General features: G+C 43.4%; 1 protein-coding gene across 1 annotated transcript in view; it reads left to right on the forward strand.

The window, feature by feature from the left end:
• IGFBP7 (insulin like growth factor binding protein 7) overlaps window positions 1-23,081 on the forward strand; it is a 68,587-nt gene that overhangs the window by 37,069 nt on the left and 8,437 nt on the right. The window lies entirely within an intron of this gene.

Below are 23,081 nucleotides of genomic sequence, written 5' to 3' on the forward strand. Positions count from 1 at the left end.
TGGGCTGAGTCCTGGAACTGGGGCCAGGGGCCTAATATCTCCGCACAAGCTGTTGGAGGACCTCATCCACACAGAGCCCATCCAGGGAGAAATAGACACCATCCTTCCTTCTACACTGCAGCTTGCCGGTTCGGGGAGCTAGGGCTGCTTAGTCTCAGCCTAAGGAATTGAGAAAAAGCTACAGTGCCAGACTGAAAGCAAAGTGTGTCAGCACAGAAGGCAGGAAACAGACATGCTAGATGACAGGCCCCTAGGTAGGCCACCTGCTGATGGCTCCTCCTCTCCTTACACATGCAGGAGGCTCCTAAGGTGATGAGATACCAGTACTCAATGGCAGCACAGAAGGGAGCGTGTAACTAGAATCAGCTTTCCAAAAGCCACAGCAGGAGGAGCATTCTTGGTGAATACCAAGCTAGTACTTCATACCCCAAATAGATCAAAAGCTGTGCCTTCATTAAGACCTAGAGGAAGAATGCATTGATGGCTGAGGTTTTTGGCCAGAATATACTCATGTTGCACTTCATACTGATTCACACACAAGGACCCTTGTGACTTCATTAATCTGGGGGGCCAGGCATGTTCAGAGCAGGGGAAAAAAAAAAAAAAAAAAGGAAATGGTGTACAATTAACAAGTACAAGGAGACTGTATTCTCAAATGAACTGACTTTTCAATTAGCAGCTTTATTTCTATAAATTACTTAATGCATTGAAACGAGTGTTGTACCATTCAACAGTGTTCACAAGACTGATCCATTAGTCAATCTTAAGTAGGAAAATACTCCGAGTCTCCCTTGCATCCAGGGCTCATCCCCCAATTTGTGAGCCAGCTGGAGTTGTTCTAGGCATTCAAAAGAGAAAAACAAAGGTTTTCTTATTTAAGGATTTGGCTTTGTATTTTACATGTATGATTCAAGAACAATCATGGTTCAGCCCTGCAGTAAGAGATTGAAAATGCTACATCATTATAAATGTGACCTGGAGCGCCCACATCATTTAACTGGAGGATAATACAGAGGAGTGATCTGGGACTGACTTCTTCCATAAACTAATCTTTTTAAAGGGTTTGCACTTTTTTTGTTCCCAAAGCAATTTGTTAAATGTGATTTTTCGGCAGGAAATGTACTTTTTTCAATTTGTTAGCCACAATGGAAATGCATAGATAAACAGAATCTGTGTTAATATAATGAGACAATCTGATTTTTTTTTTTTTTTCTTGATTTTGGGGCTTAGGGAATCAAGATAAAGGAAACAGAAAAAGTTCATCAAACATGAAATAAGCTCTTTGGCTTTTTTTTAATTCGGCCTCCTCATTAAAAAATGACCTCTCTCTTCCCCTCCCTTTTCCTTCTTCTTTTTGGGGAAAGACTTATTTTGGGTCATGGTTTCAGTCCGTAGTCAGTCAGCTCCATTGCTTTGGGCCTGAGGTGAGGCAGAGCATCATGGCAGAAAGGCATGGCAGAGGAAAGCTTCTCAACTCACGGAGCCAGGAAGGAGGGAAAGGGAGAGCAAAATAACTTTCTTAATAAGACATTGTAGTATAATAAGTACAATCAACATTTTGAGGGGAAAATGGAAAAAAAAGCCACACTCTGGAAGGACTTCTAAATGAGAGAAAGACTCGCCCAACTTTCCCACAGAGAAGGGTGCTAAAGGGTCCTGGCCAGGGGAGGTCCTTCTGTTTCTGTTTTGTTGTAAGGGGTCATAAACAGCCTGGAAAGATGGAAGTCTCAATACAGTAGTCCCTCGGCATCCACAGGGGATTGTTTCCAGGACACCCCACAGACACCAAAGTCATAGCTGCTCAAGTTCCTTACAATAAAATGATCTTATATTTGAATATAACCTACACACATTCTCCCACATTCTTGAAATCATCTCTAGATGGTTTATAATACCTAATACACTGCAAATGCTCTGTGAATACTTGGTATACTATATTGTTTAGGGATGACAAGAAGAAAAGTCTGTACATGTTCAATACTGATAACAATTTTTCCCAAATATTTTCAATATACAGTTGGTTGATCTGTGCATGCAGAGTCTGTGAATACAGAATGCAGAAGACCAACTATAATTCAGAGTCCCACTACGTGCTGATACATGGTTTTGCCTGACTTCTCTCTGCTTATTTGTTGCCTTTATTCTTCTCTGGGCTCCTTCCAGTCCCACAAATTGTCCGAGACCCCAAATGGGCAGTTAAGCTTCCCTGACAATTTGAATGTCAATTTATTGAGAAAGTCTGGGTGTCTTAATGAGAGTCTGTTTTGAAACAATACAAAGAGCAGGCATAACATCTCCCTCCCCCTGATAGCTGGAAACACCCAGGGGCAGGTCTAGGAGTGGAGGGCCATAGAGCTGACCAGTGATCAGTCCCCCAGCTCAGATCCTCCTCTAACATCCACAGATGGGACTCAGAGTTCTTCTCTAGTCTTGGTCTAAAAGACTTGCTAATGGCTTTGGTATTTCTCTCACATCCTCCAGAAGGGCCTATGCCCAGAAGTGGTTATCATGAGCTTCCCAGAATTAGCTTTTTTTCCCTGGTACTGAGGATTGAACTCAGGTGTACTCTACCACTGAGATATATCCCCAATTTCTCCCCACCTATTTTTGGACAGGGTAGGGCATGGGGGACAGGATCTTATTAAATTGATCAGGCTGGCTTCAAACTTGCAATCCTGCCTCAGCCTCCCAAATTGCTGGGATTGCAGGTGCATAACACCCAGAATTCCTTTTTAATGTAAAAAAGTAACAAATTAAGGAATGACTGAATGACAGTGTGCTCCAGCTGCCCGTCAACTCTGAAGGCATTAGTGTATTTCCAAATTAAAGTATAACTTGACCCTTTCTCCTTGTCTTATATCCAGTTTCCTTTCACGGCTCCAGATTCCTTCCACTAATCCCATTCCTGGTTTGCTAGATGGCAGTCATGTACATGCACAGTGACAATGCAGCCTCTCCTGTGCCATTTCCCATCTTCCATATGTTCTTTCCTTCTTTCTGTGAAAAATAATACATTCTCCATTTCTCCCAAGGCACTGCAGTCTTCTTTATTTTCCTCTGTCCTTACTGATATAACTCAAGGCCCCTCTTATCTGCGCATTAGCTCATTGCTGGCTTCTCTGGCCCTGATCCCTTAGTGTTTGTGTCCCCACATCTTTGCTGTAGGGAGAATTAGATAGTGAACTGGTGACATGGGTCCTTTATTTGGGATTTAGCTTTGCAAACACTCAGGTGTTTTGTTTTTTTATTTCTGAAGGTCCACTTTTTTTGAAACTTCAAGTATCTCCAGATTAGGGATTCCCAAACTCCTTAGAATTGTTCACGTTCTCCCCTTCTGTTTGGTTTGTATGACATCGACCTCCTTCCACACCCCATCAGTTCTCCAAGTAGAAGAGAGGAACATTTGGTTTTGAGGGGGTTTTGAGATAGTTTAACACTCAGTGCTCTGTTGGAGAAGGATGGGGAGTTGCAAAAAAGAAATCTCTGGTTTGAATTTTAGAAGATCATTTTAGTATCACTCACTTTTTTCTTTGTTGTAAAAAGCACACAGCAAGAAGTCTACTCTTAACATATTTTGAAGTATACAGCACACAACCATTGGCCAGCAGGTCTCTAGAACTTTTTTATCTTGCATGACTAGAACTGAACAGAAACACCCATGTCCCCATTTCCTCAGCCCCTGGCAGCCACCTTTCTGTTTTCTGCTTCTATGAATTAAACTATTTTGGATAACCTCCTATGTGTGGAATTTTGCAGTATTTGCCCATCTGTGGCTGGCTTATTTCCCTTAGCGTAATGTCCTCCGGGTTCATCCATCCTGACAGGTTAATTCCACTTACTATTCCTTAAAAGGTAAATACAAGATGAACAATGTGGGGAAAAGTGCCTTGTTTTCTATAGGCTGTTTAAAGTTACAGATGCTCACAGTAGAGACATCCTTTGGGGAGACTGAAGAGATACAAGTTTTAGTTCTTTTTTGCACAATGAGGTAATGTAACAGGTTCTGGGATGGCAGTTATAAAGGACACACAAAAGAAAGCCCTTGAAAATAGATATTATCATCATTTCATTGCAGACATCTCCTTAGAGGCAAATCATAACTGTCCCAAACCAGTAAGTATCCATCCGTGAGGATCTTGTATAAATGTGTGTTGTTGGTGCTTTATTTCATTTTGTTTTTGTTTTAGTTTTTACCCTAATCCTTGGGGGGAGAACTTTATGACCAAAAACAGACAATAAAAAGTCATTGTTATCCTAAGACCAGCTATGATTGCTAATTAAAGTAGAATACTTGCTAATGATAGGGAAAGTTGAAATAAATTATAATTGTATTGGTTATTTAGTGTCACATAATAAATTATCCCAACCTTCACAAAGCCAAAACAACAATAAATATTTATTACCTTACACAGTTTCTTCTGTGGGTTGGAAATTTGTGAGTAACCTAACTTCATTGTTCTGGCTTGGACTGTCTCATGAGATAGCAGTCGAGATGTCGGCAGGACCTTTGGTCTTCCAAACTGGCTCATTCACATGACTTTCAGCATGAGGACTTGGATTCCTCATCACAGACTTTCCTTTGTGCTGTTTGAGCATCCTAACAACATGGCAGCTGACTTCTCCCAGAGCAAGTGACCCAAGAGAAAGCAAGAAGGGTGCTGCAGTGCCTTTTATGACCCAAACTCAGAAGTTACACATCATCATTCCAACACATTCTATTCAAGTGAGTCACTAGAATAAGTCACTAAGTCCAGTCCACACTCAAGGGGGGCAGAGGTAGACTTTACCTAAGAAAAAAGGGCTGGGGATTATAAAGAGGTGGGAGACCAGTGCATCAAAAGGGATGAACAGAACTTGGACTAGATACTCTAGTGATGCTGGGCAACAAAGGAAGAGAGGGAGAATAAGTAAACTCACACCAATGGTTGGTGTAGAGAATAGGGAGCAGAGGCAGGAAGTCAGGGGAAACAACTGGCCATCCAACCCTGATCAGTCTTCTGGGAACCAGGAGTATGGAGCAGAGACAGAAAATAGGACGAGATCTAGCAGTCCCACATCTAGATATTTACTCCAAAGATTTGAAATCAGTATGTCAATGAGATGTCTGCACTCTTATTCATTGCAGCACTATTCACAAAAGCCAAACTGAGGAATTGACCTAAGTTTTCAGCAGTGAATGAATGGATAAAGAAAATGTGATATATAGCCAGGTCTGATAGCACCTGCCTATGATCCCAGTGACTCAGGAGGCTGAGGCAGGAGGATCACAAGTTCAAAGCCAGTCTCAGCAACTTAGTGAGGCACTAAGCAACTTAGCAAGAGCCTGTCTTAAAAAAAATTAAAAATAGGGGCCAGGGTTGTAGCACAGTGGTAGAGTGCTTGCACGTGTGAGGCACTGGGTTCAATTCTCAGCACTGCATATAAATAAATAAAATAAATGTCCATTGACAACTAAAAAACTTTTTTTAATAAATAAAATTAAGGGCTGGAGATGTGTCTCAGTGGTTAAGTACCCCTGGGTTAAATCCCCAGTACAAAAAAAAATGTGGTATATGTACGCATAGAATACTATTCAGGATGTAAAAAGAAATATCATTTGCAACAACAGAGATGGAATTGGAGAACATGCTGGTGAAATAAACCAGGCACAGAAAGACAAATACAGCCTGTTCTCACATGTGGAATCAAAAGTAATTGAACTCAAAGAAGAGAATAGAATGGTGGGTACCAGTTGGTGATGGGGTGCTGTGGAATGGGGAAATGATGACTGAAGACCATAAACCTCAGTTAGAAGGAATTTGTTGTTGTGTTGTTGTTTTTACTGTAAGCATATTGCACAACTTGGTGAATATGGCAAATCATAATGAATTGCACATTTTGCATCACTAAGAAACTAAATTTCAAATGTTCTCACCACAAAAAAATAGTACCGGGGTGAGGGATATATTCATTGGCTTGGCTTGCTTATTCCACATTGTATTCACAAATCACAATGTCGTCTTGTACCCCATAAATATATATACAACTATCATTTGTCAGTTTACAGTTAAAACACACACAGGAAGGGAGTAAGTCATTGCAAGATATGTCAGAGATTTCCTGAGACGCAGGGCCTGCCAGAGAAGTGATACCATAGGGGCAGTGACTTTGACCCAGGGACAAGGGTTGATGCTCCAGACCAGTCAGACGGTCATTTATCATTGCGAAACTGAGCTGTGCCGTCAGGTCCTCTGCCCCACTAAAACACTGCTCCAGTTCCCAGAAGAGCTGGCTGGGAACCCACGGCCACATGCGTGCCAGAGGAAGGAGCTGGCCTCTCACGCCGGCCTTGGGAGCTGCCCATGGAAGGTGTGCCTGTTGCCACTTCCAGTTCTCTGCCTTTGAGAGCGAGCCCGTCTCTCCCCTCGTGGAGTGAGACTCCAGGAATGGCATCTGTGTTTTCTCCAGGGTCCCTTTCCAAAACCAGACTTCCGTTTACTTCCTAGATTGCCCTCCTAACCTCTATAGCCTGAGTTTATTTGTCTTAATGGATGAATCACTGTCCTAAATTCATGTCTCCTGCTCCAGCTCTCTTAGCAAAGAACACGTGAAGATAGGTTTTTGCTTATGTATGTGTTTTGGGAGTATTTTTTTTTCTTTGTTTTTCTGTTTCAAACATAGGCCCTGGGTGAACCAGCACCTGGGACCATAATGAGCTTGTGTGGGCTGTCACATGGGGCGTCCTATCCAGTACTGTTTGTGATGTTCCTGAATTCCAGAGTAGGCTGCAGTTTTCCAATCCAAGGCTCAGGGGAACTGGGGAAATTACTTGCCTAGAGCCAGTCTTATCTTATTTGTCCATGTTTCATTCATGCAAATTGGAAATATTCCCACAACAAAACCGTCTGCTGACCATCTGCTCTGGAAATGTAGCTGTGGGTGTATAATGGCTTGTCTCAGCACCTTTCTAATCTCCCAGCTCTGCACCCGTTAGAGGGTGTCCAGCTGATAGAGAACAGAGAAAGTCTTCACTGTGTTATCAATCAAGTGCAAGGAGATGAATTCATAAAGTTCTAGTTCCTTTTCTGCCATTATCTAGGAATGAGATTAGGCAAATATATAATCCCTCAGGCCTCATCTATAAAATGAATGGATAGGAAGGATCTTAGGGCCCTTCTAAGACTATGTGATAATTTAAGAATGTGCAAGAATTAACAGGGAAGGATTTATTTCCCAGAAGAGGAGAATCCGTAAATGCTCTCTTGTCACCCAGCCACTTGGAAAGTTCTGTCCCTTAGTGAGAGATTTCCTTCTACATTATGGAATCAGCAATTCTTCCTTCGCATTGGGAAACAGATTGCAACTTGATGTTCTTCACTTAAAACTGCATATAACTGCATATTACAACTGGGTCTTAGTGCCTTGCTAGCTTTTTTCTTTTAAATCCATCTTTTTCAATATAAACGACTGCTTATCAACATAAACTTGCACTTCTGCATTGTTAAATAGTTGCCCCAAACTTCACTATGGTTTCTCCTGCAAAAAGTCTGACTACTGATTTCCAGTGTCTTAATCTTATAAATTAACTAATAACAGAGTATTTTGGTACAGAACCAGTCTTTATCTTTTGTCTCATGGGATTGAACCAAACTTTTAAATAGGATTGCTTCTTTCTTTAAATAGATTTTAACATGCAATCTATGTGAATATAAATTTAAAAATATAGACTTAGTAACTCTGGCCATTTTATTACCGTAGTTGGGTAGCTGAGTCAGGAAGCTAGGAAGGGCATACCTTATTTGACTTATTTGTAGCTACAAACAGCTGACAACCAATTTTTAAATAGGTCACAGTTAATCAAACTAGCTTTTGGGAAAGGTTAACATAGAGATTTTGATTAATTGTGGCCCGTTTCATGCAACTACTCAGCAATTTGTTAATCACCCACTCAGTGTTTGGAACCAGGACACAGAAAAGAACTGGAGAGACTCAACTGGCCAGTCCTTACCACCATTGATCTAATGGAGTATGCAGACAGTTATAATGTAGTGTGAGAATGCTAGGCTAAGAGTAAATGTGCAACGCCAGATAAGAACCAGGAAGGAGCTGGGAGCAATGGCACATGCCTATAATCCCAGCAGCTCTGGAGGCTAAGGTAGGAGGATTGTGAGTTCAAGAGTTGAGAATGTGGCTCCGTGGTTGAGCAACCTGGATTCAATCCCTGGTACAAAAAAGAGTCACAGGAAATTTGTCAAATAAAAAGTTAATTAAGCTGAGACCTAAAGGATATCTAGAAACTAACCAGGCAAAAAGAGGGTGGGGTGGGAAATGGGGAGAATGTTCTAGAAGGACCAGCAAGTGCAAAGCCCAAGGAGGGCTGGACACGTTTGAGGAGACACAGGAAGTTTAGAGTTCAGGAGACACATGACAAGATCTGAGACTGAGAGAGTACTCAGAGCTGGATCTTATTCATTCTGGGTTTATAGTTGAGTAAATAAATGTCTTAATTCAGCTCCCTTATCTCCTTTCTGGTGGTTTGTAAAGTTTTTCTCAAGATGAAGATGTAAACCTAATACATATCTAATGCCAGAGAGAAAACATGCTCACTAATTTGAGAGTTCACCAAGTGTTAACATTGACTTTTAAAGTTTTCATAGGATTTCTGCCATCAAAGGTAATTTCTATGAATACAGCACCTTCCTAATGATTTGCAAGACAAAACACAAAGCATGTTTTCCAATAATGATTTTCACTTTAAACATTAATTGAAAACGTTAAAATCCAATAAAAAGGGCTGGAGTTCACAGACTTTTTTAATTCTAAGTTGTGGGTAGGACTCAAATCATTTGATAGGGGAAAAAACTGCCCAACATTCAATGGAAGGAGGATGTTTCTTACTTATCTGGGTTGCAAATCCAAACTACTTACCCAGAACTAATTAACACCTATGAAACATTTCAGACCAAAGTGTAAATGATAAGCCACAACCCCGCTACGATTTCTGCAATTATGTGACCTTTTCTCCAAAAATATGTTAATGAATTTGTTCTCCCTGCTCCATCCTCATAACTTGAAGGCCTCACTAATCTCTTTGGCTTGACACTGAAAACCTCTGCCATCTAGTCTGGCCTTTAGTTCTCAAGGGTCCATTTTCTTCCACAAACACCCAAATGCCTCATCCTCCAACAAAACAGAACAAGATAAAACATCACGTCCATACTGGGCTATGTAGAGAAGCCCCACAGTAGCCTAGGGAAAGTTCTAGGTTTGGACTTGGAAAACCTAGACTCATGTCCTAACCACATCACTCACAATCTGTGTGACCTCTTACAAGACCCCTGACCTTGCTGAAACTCAGTTGCTCAGTCCATAAATGATGTGCTTAGCTCACACGATTGCAGTTACCTCTCTGTGGGATACAAAACCCCATGCCAAAATAAAGTATTATTATATCTACCACACATGGCACCCCAGGCCTCCTCACATCTTTGAACATACCGACCTGCTTGCCTAGAATGTCCTTACCTACCCCACCCCACATCCCACACCATCTTTAACTGTTTTTCTTTTCCTTTTTTCTTTTCTTTGTACTGGTGATTGAACCCAGTGGTGTCTAACCACTGAGCAACATCCCCAACTCTTTTTTCTTTTTCTTTTCCTTTTCCTTTTTTTTTTGTGACATAGGGTCTTGCTAAGTTGCTTAGGACCTCAGTAAATTTCTGAGACTGACTTTGAACTTGTGATCCTCCTGTCTCAGCCTCTGGAGTCTCTGGGATATGGGCATGCACTACTGTACCCAGCTACCATCTTTAACTTTTGAGAGCCTTTTCCTTTCCATAAACTCAGTTCTAACCTACTCAGTAGGAATATTTTTTTATATTTTTGTTTGTATTGTAGGGCCAGTCACACGCCTCCCACATTATAATTGTTCACAGACTTGTCTGCCAATACTTCCTGGATTGCAAATCCTGGTAGGAGTCCAAACCCATCATCTCTCTATCCTTCATGTCACCCAACACAGCACTTACTTCCTAGTGGACCCAAATGAATTCATCCATTCCATGTTTTACCTGAAGTTTGTCTTAGTTGGTATTATTGTGAAACTTCCTCTACTTTTATACCATTTTCCATTGGAATTTTCTCTTTAAAGAATAAATTCAACTAGACAGTGGTAGAAGATGATGTTCGAACTATAGTAATGGAAGGAAAGGAAGGAAGGAAAGAAGGGAAGGAAGGAAGGAAGGAAGGAAGGAAGGAAGGAAGGAAGGAAGGAAGGAAGGAAGGAAGGAAGGAAGGAAGGAAGGAAGGAAGGGAAGGAAGGAAAGAAGAGAAGGAAGGAAGGAAAGAAGGAAGGAAAGAAGGAAGGAAGGAAGGAAGGAAGGAAGGAAGGAAGGAAGGAAGGAAGGAAGGAAGGAAAGAAGGAAGGAAGGAAGGAAGACCCAGAGTCTCTCAGTTTCAGGATGAATGCTCTCTCTGGTCCTGCCAGAGGTCAAGCTCCCAGAGATACGTGGGCAAAAATTGGAGACAGGTTGTGTGATCGGCCAACATCATACCATCCCAAGGACCTTGTTCTTATTTTCTCTATTTGAGTTTACTTTGTGTTTTCTGTTCTTCAAATGTCAGTGCAGCTGATTTGCAGGCTCTGAGGCCATTATCCTTCCCCATGGACTAGATAAGCCTGTTCTGCTTTTCCACTTCCTCCCCTTGTTCACGAGCAGCTGAGGCTCTTGAGCAGCACGCTCCTGACGTCTGAAGCTGCCCGCTTAGCCAAGTTCAGAGATCCAATTCATCATCTTTGAACCCGTTTCCTCAAAGGATCACACATTCTGCTAAAGAGACTCCCTGAGAATGTACCCGAAAGGCAAGGATGAGGGAGGCGGATGCTGCAGGCTCGAGGCCAATTTCAGGAGTATTGAGGACTTTTGCTTCACTGTCTTCACAAAAGAGGAGCCTACTTTTATGTATCACTGCCCTGAAAAGACACCGTGTTCCCCTTTTTTGAGGAGGAAATTATTTTCCCTTAAAAGAACTAAATCTCAAAGGTTGGAGCTGATGGAAGGAAAACCTGTGGAGGAAAAGTCTGGTTCTACCAGGCTTAGCTGACCTTGGGCGCCCCCTGACCTTGGGTGCTCCCCTCACCCTTGGGATATTTGGTGCATGTTGCTCCCAGTCCTTATGAAAATGCAGTCTCTCCACCTTCAAATTTAGTGTTCTATAGAACCATGAAAACCCCTTTCCTTGTTTCTCCTTCACTGTGAGAAGAATTAACAACTCAAGTAAGACAAAACTCCAAGAAAGCAAGCACAGTTAAGTACAGAAAAACAAAAGCTGACTACAAATAGCCAAAGTTCTAATGCAACAAAAGCAGCAAAGAATGTTTTCCTGCTCCAAGATCCCTTGGTCTAGGGTAACCATGCCCAGGTGTGTTGGCTACTCTACTCTACCTGGCCCCCATTTCTCAAAGCTCACACAGAACAGGATAGGTTCTGGGTTGTTCCCCAGCCTGATGAGAGCAAGTGTCAATTGCTCCCTAAATGATAAATACAAAATGCATGCGAGTCCACCAGTTCCCATTTAGATTGGTCCTACCATACATGACGGGGGAAACATACCTATTTCCCTGATTATCAGAGTAGTAATATTTGGCACTTCTGAGCCTCACGGAATAACTAGCTCTTCCAAGCCCAGATTCTCCACTGCACCCACAAGCTAGCACCTTCTCAGGTATGAGTTTCCTCTCATACTGTCTTGTAGTTGTACTGGAGCAACTTGTGTCTCAGAGGCACACAAGTCGAGCACACAGTAGCATTCCTCGTAAGCATCCAGGACACACGAGAATTAGCCCACAAGAGGAAAAGAGGGCTGTTCTGTTCCAGGTTGAGCCTTCGGGACAGTAGTAGAAAATATAGAACATGGGAGAAGAAATACTAAATCTTATCAGGAAGCTCGGAGAAAATCTGAAAACACTCAGCAAAGAGGAGATAAACAAAGGCTGTGACTTGGGGCAAATAACTGAGAGCTTTTGGGTCTGTGGACAACATGAGAGGGTACAGAAAATAACCAGAGGGGACAGGCTGAGAGGGGAAATACACTGAGAACAGGGGGAGCTCAGTTATGGGGCTGATTCATGTCTGGAGTTGTCTGCCAAGGAGGCAGGCAACTGCAATCATGAAAATGCTGAAGGGAAACGAGGCTGGGCCTGAGGGGAAAGGGTCCCCAAGTACCGAGGCCACATGCGGGGCAGCAGCCAGCCTGGGGGGCCTGGCTCACCCGGGGCCCCTCATCTCATTCTGCCCCTCACCCCCTCAAAGTCAGATCCAGTGTGTCCTCACGAGGTGACCTGACAAGAAATGAGCAAAGGCAGGGTCCCTGGAGAGCAGGATTTTAAATAGCACCACAAATTCAAGAGCTAGAACCATGTCTCTGTACAGTACGATTAAGGTGGGAATCGGGGGGGGGGGGGGGGCAGGAGAGGGGCGTCACGAACCTGGAAAATGGCACAGAAGGAGAACTGCCAAGACTCCGAGAGCAGGAGACTCAACGCTTCTAACAAGAGGGGGTGTGGAAGATGCTGCCACCGTCCCCAATGGCTAAACAGTAATACCAACAAGAAAGTGCCATCCTCATTGTCTCCCATACCCTTCATCCAGAGCCAGCCCGCTCCATTTTCTACATTTGCCTTGAAAACATGTACGTTGGCTCTCACCACCACCCACAAACACCCAGGGCCCTTATTTCTCCAAATCTCTCCTCCCCTGAGCTCTAACTTTCTGCCGGCCTGTCTTCCTCACCATCTGAGTATGTCCTGTCCTAAAGCCATGTTCTAATTGAGTGCCAGACTCCACACCCACAGAGACTCTGGGCAGGTGGCCCAGACGTAGGTGTTTTTTAAACACCCCCAAGGTGAGTCCAGCATGTGGCCAAAGTTGGCAGCCCTGGTTGAGATCCTGCAAGCTGCTGGGCAGGTGACTGGGACTTCTCTTGTGGGCTCCATGTGCCCCGCTGCCTATATTTTCTACAGACAATCCTTTGCAAGGTCTTTTCCCCAATCCCAAGACAGAGCAAGTCCCTAGTAAATCCTCATCTATGACAACACTGCACTGTCATCTCCCTCAGGCTGCTTCCAGAGCTGCCAGTCGGACATGGAGGATTTGCTGGGATTCCTAGTGGGAATCTCATGCTTGGGCAGAAAGTGGTGCCCAGGGTTTGCCTACTAGTTCTCAGCCGAGGAACTTCCATCTTCTACTAAAGACCCAGGTGTTTTTCTCCCTGGTACCCTGGGAATTTGGACCTCAGCCTTCTTCAAGTAAGTTTAGCAAGTCCAGCCCTCCCAAAGTGGAAGGCTGCTTGGGAGTCCGTACATCCTTCTCCCAGGGGCAGGGTATGAGAATGTCTATTTCTAGCCAGATGCAGCCCTCGTTGGTCAATGCAGGGTCTGTGCATGGAGACGAATCTCTGAGGGTAGGTGAGCCTCCAGCCTCAGGAAAATATTCCCCTGAAAGCTAGTTCATTTCCCCCAGGCCTGAGGATGCCAGGGACAACAGGCATGGGCATGGACTCAGATGCAAAGCCCTGGGGGCACTCACTGTCTAGGCTTCTAGGAATCCAAGAATCAGGTGTGACCTTCCACATGGTTTGGCAATAAGTACCCTCCTGTGGAAACTTCCCCTCCCAATTCAGTGCTTATAGAATAGGGGGAAAATAAGTGACCAGAAATTTTAATACGTTGGATTTAAGGTGAGTCATAGCCCAGACAGAACAGGCCCATGACTGGCAGAAAAAAAAAAGCATTTCCAAGGCTACATTAGTATGAACAAGAAACACCCTGGTAACTAGGGAGTTTCTCTTTAGGAAGGCACTCTATATAAAGTCAATTCTTCCATATGCTCAAACCAAGTAGAATCTAGCCTGCTAATTTAACTTTCATGGGCATTCGTCAGCCTGGTAGTAGGATGGTAGTTTGGGTGTTCCAACATCTGTGGAGCTCTGCTGAATAAATTGGCTCATCCCTTGGCATTGCTGCTGGCACAGGGCTGCGTTAGCTCATCTGCCACACACCTCACAGTGAGCTCAGCACCTTACACGTCTGAACAGAGTTTACTTTACCTCCAAGGATGACCCAGGACCACATGTGCCAGAATCACCTGTGGGTGGTAACCATATCCTGCATTCAGACCTGTGATCAGTACCCCCACTAGATCTATACAGAAAAAAAAAAAAAAAAAAAAAAAAAAAGATGTCATCAAATAAGATTTTTCTTGCATGCAACAAGTCGTAAGAAGCAGCTTTTGTTTATGTCCTGTGGTTAGTTCAAACCTCTGGTAATAATTTTGAAAGAGTGCAAGATTTGCTATCTGAAAAAAGACATCTGAATACTGTCTACTTGGGAAAAAGGAGATTTTCAGCATGGAAGACTGGAGCCAGGACGGGGTGTCTCACTAATGCAGAGGCAACCAGGATTCGGGCAGGAAATGCACTTCACCACGTCCATGTATGCTGTCACCAGGACTGTGCCATACTGGATAGCCTGCACTCGGGAGAACCACCCAGCAAATGGGAGGCTGCAGGCTGAGGGCTGAGGGCTGCCTTAGCGACCCACTTCTCTGCCTTATCCAGGCCAGGGTGGGTGGGTTGAGTGGTCAGCAGCAAGCTGAGAGAATTCCCTCTGGGAAGGGAGAGCAAAGCTGTCTTCCTTCCACAAGAAGGAATCCATGCGGCCTTCCCAGGGATACTGTGGAAGCCATGTTTTTCTGGGTACCACTGGTCCCCACTGTGAATCCCTTCTCCCCTACCGTAGATCCAACCACTCCTCATTGCCAGGTGATGCCTGGAGCTCAGCACAGCCAAACCCAACTCCATCCTTCCCCTCCACTCCAGCACCCTCTTCAGACTGATACCCCTGCTTCTGTTCCTGGTGTGGCACGGTCCTCTAAGCTGTTAGGCCAACAGCCTTAAACTTATTCCCGTGTCCCCACATCCAGCTGGCTCCTGGACAGTGTCAATTCTTCCTGAATGCTCTCTCATCTCCCTTTCTGGTGTCCATCACTACAACCTGATTTAGACCTTAATCCCACCATGTCCCATCCTGTGGCAAAGATGTCCAAACTCATCTCCTGAAGTGCCACCTGGGTCATGTCACACCCACATTCAAAGACACACTGGAATTCTGAAATTTAAAAAAAAAAAAAAAAGATAACTAGTACTTACGGAATGTTTACCCCATGCCAGGTACTCTGCTAACTGCTGTATTTTGTTTGATCCTTCTGATAATCTAATTTCTTAGATATCATTAACCCATTTCACAGATGGATAAACAGAGAAGTAAAATCAACTTGGACAATTTTGCATAAATCAGAAGTGGTAGAACAGAATATGATTCCAAAGGCCATGCTCCAAACTGGCCATAGTCTATCATCCCTCCAGCACTTTTTGTTCATGGTCTAAGTGTGCTGACCCTCCACCACCCCACCCAATAGGTTTTTTTCACAGAGACACTTTATTTAGGAAAGTAGATGCACATTCAAGGAGGAATGCCAAACAGACAATCTCAAGGAAGAGACATCTTTTGAGATAACACATGGGAGAAGGTGGACTAGAAGTGGGAAAGAGCCCCTCAAAATTTCTTTCTATGGAAGATGAAAGAGTTGTATACACTTTTGCCCCAGACGATGTTTGGCAGGGTCCCATTATTATACACTATTGATTCTTCATTCAGACTAGAATGTAAATGACAAGCAGTGTCATAACTATATGAATTTTGAATCTCTGAATTGAATCTGGTCTATGCTGCTTAAGATTTAGTACTTTCTTTTCTTCCCCTTGTTATTCTCAGTTGATATTTCTGAGACTGCTAGATTCCCATACAAGGTTCGGCAGCTACATCACACCACGTCTGGAAGTTTCCAAAATGACTTGCCTTGGCAGATGACTCTGCTCTTTAATTAGCCGTGCAGTTGCTGCTTCCCTTTATTTAATATCAGGAAGTTTCAACTTGTTTCATCCCCTTCCCCCTCCTGACCATAGAGCCTTCCTACTATTCTTTTCCCATTTTGTACTTTTGTTTGGTCCTTTCCCCTTCAATGAGTTATCGGAATCCCATCTCAATCTAGGGACAGTTGCCAAATTATCTGAACTCCTTAGCTCCATAAGTAGCATCTGAAATCTTCCTTAAACCTCTTGTCCCCTTATTTGGTAGGAATGCACCCACTCTGTATGAACTATTCCAAGGCCCAGCACCATTAAGAGTCAAGATGAGTGTGGTTTGCAATCTACCCTAACTTGGAGAAATCCTACCCTCAGCTATGTTAGCCATGTTCACAAGTGCTCTGTGAGCACCACAATGTGAAAAATGGAACCCAGCATGGCGCAAAATCCCTTATTTTGGGGGTGAGGATAATTGATGTGTCTTTCCCCCCAACACACCTCCCTTCACAGTGGGTTTTGCTTTGTGTGATAGATACTCAATTAACTTGCATCCTCTGGGCAGACACGAGTTGGTTGGTGGGTGGGTAGCAGCCAAGAAGCATGGCTTATGGCAAGAGAAAGTCAAGTGGAAGATTAAGTAAAATTGTGATAAATAATCCCCGAGCTGATAAATAAGATGTAGTTATAACACCACTTTGGTTAGGTAACTTGACGCAGCACACGGATGCATTTTCAAGACAGTAACTATCTTCTTAGCTCTGTTTGACTAACCATGTTATGTTCAGAAGTTACTGCTGCCCTTTACCAGGGGCGGGGTATGAGAATGTCTATTTCTGCCAGATGCAGCTCTCCCTTCTTCCAGTTCCTGGCTCAGAACACTGGCATCCTTAATTATCCCGGCTGGCAATAGCATGATGGAACAACGATGCCCTAAGATGTATGGCACAAATTCTGAACCCAGAGAAGAAATAGTAGGAACTGGGGCATGAAATTGTGAAAGGGAGATGGAACTTTAGTCTTCACACTCCAAATAAAGGGAATGGAATAGGCAAGAGATAAGAGGAGGGAGGACAGTCCAGGGAGGCAAGTACATCAGCATAAACAAAGCTCTGGAAATGGTAATGAGCACGTAATGATGGATGAACATGAGTGTTGGGAAAAGAGAGTGAACTTGGGTAGAAATAAGAGTGAGTTTTTAGGGTAAAAAATTAGACATGACAGAGGAAGTGAGAAAAGCAATGAAGCAAAACATATATAGTTGAATATGATATTGAAGGATAGACATGATATTTGGGGAGAATTTTTTTTAACCATCTCCTAAGCTCCATGGACTATATTCAGCTTCAAAACATGACTTCTCCTGACATCTTCTACTTAGTTCTTTCAGATTAAAAAATTGGCTAACTAGGTAACTGGTGATTTCTTTGTAAGTTCTATTTTCTCATCACTGGGAAATGAACTTTGTTCTGAGTCACACACCTTGCTCCTGAGTGGATGAGGAGGCACATGGACTCAGGGCTCCAGAGCCAAGCAGTGGAACCTCAGTACCTCATGGATGTTGAAGATACTTAACAGTTGTAACTCCAGGGCATTCATAACAGATACAATCACTCCCAGAACCATGACTAACCCTGGCCTGGTTTCTTAATCTGTAAAAATGGCTAGAGGGTTTGTTTAAGTGTCTAACTAAGATTTGGCAAATGTCCAGAGCCAAGAGTTCTCTCCCTGGAGAGTTCTGTCTCTTTTTTAATGGTAGCCTGTTGGGGACATCTCAGGTCATGGTGGGCAAGTGCTTTGTGCTCTGCAAAAGACTAGGAAATTGTTCACATACTTCTTTAGCATTATCCCTCCCTGTTCTTGTAATAGGATAATGAACTTTAACTATGTCCTCTCTATTACAACTTTATATGAAATCAACTTGTATGAATTGCTGGTCAAATTCAAGGTCTTCCATTTTAAGTCTTTTTCTCGTGTCATTTGTGTGTTTTGTGAGAACTACCCTTCTTAGCCCCTTTAAAACCAAGGTGTAATATTTCAAGTTTAAATATATCCATCTGCAATTCTGCTTTTGCTATGTCTTTAGTGATTTCTCAGGATATAATATACCTAGATTAAAGCTGAATATTCCTAAAGAAATCTGGTAGTCTGTGGGTCAGATATCTAGAACATAATTAAAGGGGCTACAAAGGAGGATGAAGACTTGGGTGGAGATTTCACAGGAGGCCTGTCTGCATCTAGATGTCACTGACTCATTAAACTGAATTTTACTTTCCTTCCAAATTTAGATCTTTCCTCCTACAACTTTGTTTAGGATCTGTCTTACTTCTTGTCATTTTTTTTTTCTTTCTTCTTCTCCACTCCCTCCCTCTCCTTTTTATTCTTCTTTCCTTTCAATGAATGATTACAAAGAAGAGACTATCTAAGGGTATTGGGTAAAAATTATAAAAAATAGGGGAACAAAAAATGAATTTTAAAGATACACACTGATTTTTGTGAATAATTGGAAGATTGAGAAGAGACTGAATGAAGATTAATTGAGTTGTATAAGATAAGAAAACAGGGAGCTGAAGAAATAGTTCCTTCTGGAGAGCGCTCGCCTAGCATGTGCAAGGACCGCGGTTCAAATCCCCGGCCGCTCAAATGAGAAAAAAAATAAATAGCTACAAAAGCTAAGAAAACAGTAGCCTCTTTTGGAGGTAGTCATGTGAAATAGAAAACTCCAAGAAGGTTTAAAGTTGGGGAAACCTCAGATAGACTTTTCCTGGCACTAACCACCACTATGAGCAGTGTGGTTGTTTTCTGCAGTTGCCTGGGTAAGAAGGGGACTGAGAGGGGCAGTGGACAGTCATTCTATAGTCAGGATGTTTTCTAGACAGATGTTCGAGCAGCCTAAAGTCCTTAATGGAACAAGAGCAAGAATAAATAAATAATTGGACCTAACCTGGTGTCTGTCCCTATACACTTAAAAAATCCTGTGACTTGTTTTAATTGGAATCCAAACATGGAGCCTGATTTAGATGGCAATGTCATAGTTCATGGTCTGGCCCCAAAAAACAATTTTGAGCTTTTTGCGTGAGAAAATCAACTCAGAGTGAATTAAAAATTTCTTTAACCTTAGAAACAGAAATAAATTCTAGATCTACTTTGACCTTCTTGAAAGAATAACAGAGTAGATGCCAGGATGGTAGCCACCCTGTAATCCTAGGAGCTCAGAAGTTTGAGGCAGAAGGATCAGAAGTTCAAAACCAGCCTCAGCAACTTAGTAAGGTCCTAAGCAACTCAGCAAGACCCTGACTCTAAATAAAATACAAAAAAGGGCTGGGGAGGTGGCTCAGTGGCTGAGAGCCCCTGGGTTGAATCCCTGGTACCAAAAAAGAGAGCGAGAAAGAAAGAGAGAGAGAGAGAATAACAGAGTGGAGAGCATGAGAAGTTGTTTAGGAAAGAGTTATGGAGCTGAGTGCTCTCCTGAAGTAAAACAGAACCTTCTGGAATTGTACCATGGGACAGACAGGCAGTTCAAGAGGATGGTTGGCAGTGAAGTTGCTTTTCAGTGGGATTTGTGGTGATGGACTTTAGAATTGGGGTGTGTCGTTGTTGTGGCTGCCAAGATGGCAGCAGATGGTATTTTCACCTTCTCTTCCTTCCACACAAGACTTCTCCTCTTGGTATTCCCATGGGGCACCATGAAATCTCTTCCTCCCACCCCACCACATATCATCGCTCGGTTCTCTGTAATGCTGCCATGTTCTGCCTTTATCAAGAGTCCCCCCCATTTCCTCTGCTTGTGCCCAGGGAATTTCCAGACCAGGTGAGCAGCAGAGAGCCAGGGAGAACCCAGAGGGCAGATGTCCTGCCAGGTGTCGGCTCTGAATGAAGTCAGTAGAAAGAAAGCCAGGTTGCTGCAGACTCCTCCAGCACAGTCAAGTTGAGGCCATCCCCCTTTACAGAGTCTACAAGGTCTATCAGTCACTCCAGTATTTGCCTAATTATCCATCCATGTGATCTCCCTTTGTAAGAAAGTACGTATCAAAACCTAAAGGCCATTTTATAGATCGGCACTTTTCAGTCTAGAAATTGTTAAACTCCTCATTGTGCTAAGGAGTCCAACCTTTGTTCAAGAATATTTGAAATCGCCCAGGTTCCTTCCTCTACCCTTCCACCCATCACCCTACAGGAGTTAGAAAATAATACAGATTTTTATGGTATAGGAATCTGGTAGAATTCTAGAGATGGCCTGTTAATAGGATGGACAAATTTATTTATGTTTTTAGAACAGTCTAACTGTTGACTTAAGCCCATTTACCTAAAACTTTATGTGTATTCCAGAGGTTGGGAGAGAGAAAGGGGACCTCATAGCAAGGTTTGTTCTGATCTTGAACCCCCTGGTAAAGGCTCTTAGTCAAAGTATTCCTGGGTTCAAATATTTTTTTAAAAATTCTGGCTTCCCTGGAATGTTCTGTTTCTTAACATAATAAGAGGGTTGGAGGGAGATAGATATAATAGGTCTGCCCTCTCTTTAGTGCTTTAATTTTAGCATAATTAATTCTTAAATTATACTATGGTTATTGGTGCAAAAAGAGACACACAGACCAGTGGAACAGAATAGTGCAGAAATAAACCCACACATATATGGTCAATGGATTTACCACAAAGGCATTAACAATTCCACAGGAAAAGGATGGTTTTTCAATAAATGGTGCTGAAGCAATTAAATGTCCTTTTGAGGGGGAAAGTAACCTTGACCTCTACCTCACAGAAATTAATTCGAGACAAACCAAAAGCCTAAATGTAGAAAAGAACTTATGTACAGGGCTTGTAGAAGAGAACAGAGCCAGGCAGGTTTTTTAAACAGGATACAAAAAGCACAAATCATGAAGAAAAAAACTTGATAAAGTGGTCTGTATTAAAACGAAGAACATTCACTTAAAAATGATTCCATGGGAAAATCCATGACAGCATGCCAGGCTGGCGCTCCTTCCTGTGCACCCCAGAGACTGTCCCTGGCCAAGACCCAGGGCTCTGCTGCCACTAGGGAGACCCACACAGGTTAAAACAAGCAGGGCTTTGCAAGGCAAAGGTACTCAGATCCTCACAGCAAAACTGCCTTGCGTTCCTTGTGTGGTTTTGAGATGTGAGAGGCAGCTTTTTTCCTGCGCCCCTCCAAATCTCTGAACACTGGTGTATTCTTCCCAGAACAATCCCTCGAGATCCCCTGAGCTTTGAGGTCAGGCTGCCAAGTCTGTGTGTGGGAAGGAGGACGACCGAGCAGCAGGGGGCCCTCAGAGACATGGGTGAAAGTAGTTCAAAGTCCTGCCAGATCCGGTTATGCGGTGTCCAAGTCCTTGGGGGTCTCCTGGAGGAAGCCCAGGAGAGGGTGCGGCCCAGCCCTTTACAGAGTTCTGTATTGTGCACCCAGACTAGGAAACATCTGAGACAGAGCCAGAAAAATACATAAATACAGCACAGCTAAGGCCCAAGTCCACACTTGCAACAGAAGAGCCAAGACCCCCAGTCAAGATATATGCTTCCTATTCAGACCTGTGATTTGAAGGGAAGGAAGCACAAAATATATTTAGAGCTTTCAAAACTTTGATTGTTTTGCACATTCTTACAAAGAGGAAAAAAATAAAAATATCCTGAGGGATTAAAAAAAAATCAGCTTCTAATACTTTAGATGAGTGGGAAAATCTTACATAGTGGGGTCATTTCCTTTCTGTTTTGAGAAATTAATATGTGCTGGAAATAACCCGTTGTGCAAAAGGGGAGACTTCATGTCCTTTGAATGCTGATTATGCCAGAAAACTTTCCAGCCCTGAAGGGGAGGTTGTCCTTTCCCAGGACCCTGATGTGGGATGATCATGCAGTTAGATATTTGACTAGACTAGAAGACCCCGGGCCGCCAAGATAAGAAATTCAGAAGGAATAATTAACTTATTCATTTGAGAAACAGTGCAGAGCATGGAGGAAGGGCCACAAGGGGCTCTGAGTTCTATGTCCTCTCCCCTGTGGACTGTGCCAATTCTCTTGGAAGGTCCCTGGCGGCTGGATGTTGGTTTCAGAATTGACAGAAGTGAAACAGTAATTACCACTAAAAATGAGTGCATGTCTCTCCTCCTGCAGAGCTGGTCCCTCAGGAAGAGGGAGCAGTAGTACGTACACACTCTTTCAATGTCATCTGTTTGCTCCAGAAGTGTGTGCGTCAGGGCTGGACCAGAAATCACCCAGTGGGTGTGGGTCTATCACACCACCGGGGATTAAGGTTCTGAGCCATTCCTGTGATATCTTTTTTAGGCCTCTGTCTCTCCTCAGTTGATTAGAGCAAGAGTCAGCACATTTCTTCTGTAAAGGGCTAGATCACCAGTATTTTAGGCCACAAGGTCTCACATGTAACTGCTGACCCCTGCCTTTGTGACACAAATGGGCATGGCTGTGTTCCAGTGACACTTTATTTTACAGACACCAAAACATGAATCTCTTACCATTTTCACATGCCATGAAATATTATCCTTCTTTTAATTTTTTTCCAACCATTTAAAAATGCAAAGACTTTAACTTGCAGATACAACCCAGGGCAGGGGGCAGGGGGTGGGGGTGGGCAGATTTGGCTCAGGGACCATAGTTTGCCAACTCTGGGACCAGAGAGACAAGCCTAGTAACAAAAGGATGCACAGTGTGGATGTTCCCTCACTGAGGGGAGTCGTGATAGAAGGTAAGGGCTGGCTTCCAGAATTAAGGGCATGGGGAGGTGTCCTTCAGGCCTCTCTTAGAAGACTGAGGGAATTGAGCCTGCTCACTCAATTCAAGCTGTACCTTCGGGGTGACCCCACTCACAGTGCCCCTTGCCAGGGACCTAGACACTGAGAACTCTGGAAATAAGCCCTCTCCTTGGGGGTCTGGTCACAATAGGCTGTCTCTGTTCTTTACAGATTATATTGGAAGAATGACCCTCTACACCTTCCTCGATGAAGACCCTCCTCCCAGTCTCCCAGGGCACCCAGCACTCCCCACTTTCCTCCTCATCTTCACCTGATCACCCTGTACCTGTCAATCTTAGGCCCTCAGCTTCTTGAGGCAGGGGCTTCCATCCCAAGTCTGGGTGCTCAGCACACTTTCAGATAACCTCTTAGGTTTTTTTTTCTTTGACTACCCAATAGTGGTTGGTTGTTTATCCCCCACCC

The sequence above is a fragment of the Sciurus vulgaris genome (assembly GCF_902686455.1).
Source record: "Sciurus vulgaris genome assembly, chromosome: 9".
NCBI lineage: Eukaryota > Metazoa > Chordata > Mammalia > Rodentia > Sciuridae > Sciurus > Sciurus vulgaris.